Here is a 1,484-nt window from a genome sequence, read left to right on the forward strand (position 1 = left end):
GGTTTTCTCTGCAGAAAGAGAAGGGGAAGGAGCAGGAAGGTAGCAGAAAGAAGGAACTGAGAAAGTCACTATCTGTGATATTTTATTTCTCGGGGAAAAAAGATCTAAGAAAAAAAGGACATAATGTCTGATAAAAAGTAGATGATGAATACATAGGTAATTATATTATGCTTGTTTTCTGAATATTCTTATTTTACAATAAAATATATTAAAAAATAAAATAAAGAAACAGGACCACAAAAATGAGTTAGACACGAGGAAAGGATTTCAGAGGATGTAGAGTCCAGTTTGAAGAAACTTGGCTATGAATAAAAGGAAAGAAATAAGAAAATCGTTAGGGGTAATATGATTCATAAACTGTTTTTTTGCTTTTTTCCCCTTTATTATTGCAAAGACTTAAGTATTTCGTTAAATTACAGGGAAGAAGCCAGTTGAGATTTATTTTTTCCAAATTAATAGGTATTTTATTGCATCATGTAAATATCACAAGTAGGTCTTAGCTATGATAAGCATCTTGTTTCTGTAGCTGGACAACTCTAAGGTCTTACTCATCAGCCTGCTGAACAGTTCCTTTTTCAGAGACATAGACACCATCCAAAAATTTCCAGATATCCTTGTTTTTAACTGTTGTAGCTTGCTGAATCAAAGCCGCTGAATTTGAAACAAGCTCAATGTCATTTCCTTCAATGATTAATTCATCTTTCTGGGCTTGAGATACTGAACAAGCAACACCTGGTCTCATTTGAGCCCTGCAGATGTATTTTCACCCAAGAAATTATGGATTTCAATAAGAGACCCATTCTCCTGGATAACGACGTTAATGGGGAAGTGAGCGTACACAGACCTCATCTTGTATCGGAAGCCCAGTGTAACACCCTTGATCATGTTCTGTACATGACTACACATAGTCCGAACAGCAGCCAGTTCCTTTCTGTTACCCCACCATTTGTCAACCTGGAGCCTCTTTTTTTTCTTTCCAGGAAGACTGAGTTTTACATTGATGTGATTAAAGTCCCTCCGCAGGATTCCTCTGGGGCCCTTCACGATAACTGTGCGTCCCTTCAGAGTAATGTCGCCAGTCTGATTGCTAAGAATGGTCTTCATTCTCGCAGTAAACGTGGCAAAGAAGGAACGTCTTTTCTCATCACGTACTTGTATCCGAGATTTTTTTTTAAAGAAGGTTGAAACACAGACTTGGACATTGGAGCCTTAGCTTTTAGAATCCTCCATCAAAGAAAAAAAATACAAGTTTTTCTCCCCCACTAGATCATCAGTTCCTTAAGAAAGGACGAGGGCTCAGTTTATTCTGTTTCTCTGCATGCCTAGAGCCTGACCCAAATAAGTGTACCATGCATGTATGTGTAGACAGATGGATGAAGGCACGATGGATGGATGGGTGAGTGAATATGAATGATGGGTGGGTGAATGGATGAAGGGATAATGGATGGATAGATGGATGGGTGAAGGAATGAATGATGGATGCA

General features: G+C 38.3%; 1 pseudogene; it reads right to left on the reverse strand.

Annotated features, from left to right (window-relative positions):
* Nucleotides 1-475: 475 nt before the first annotated feature.
* On the reverse strand, nt 476-1,148 carry LOC100400529 (large ribosomal subunit protein uL6 pseudogene; annotated as a pseudogene).
* Nucleotides 1,149-1,484: the final 336 nt, after the last annotated feature.

Source organism: Callithrix jacchus, chromosome 6 (assembly GCF_049354715.1).
Source record: "Callithrix jacchus isolate 240 chromosome 6, calJac240_pri, whole genome shotgun sequence".
In the NCBI taxonomy this organism is placed as follows: Eukaryota; Metazoa; Chordata; class Mammalia; order Primates; family Cebidae; genus Callithrix; species Callithrix jacchus.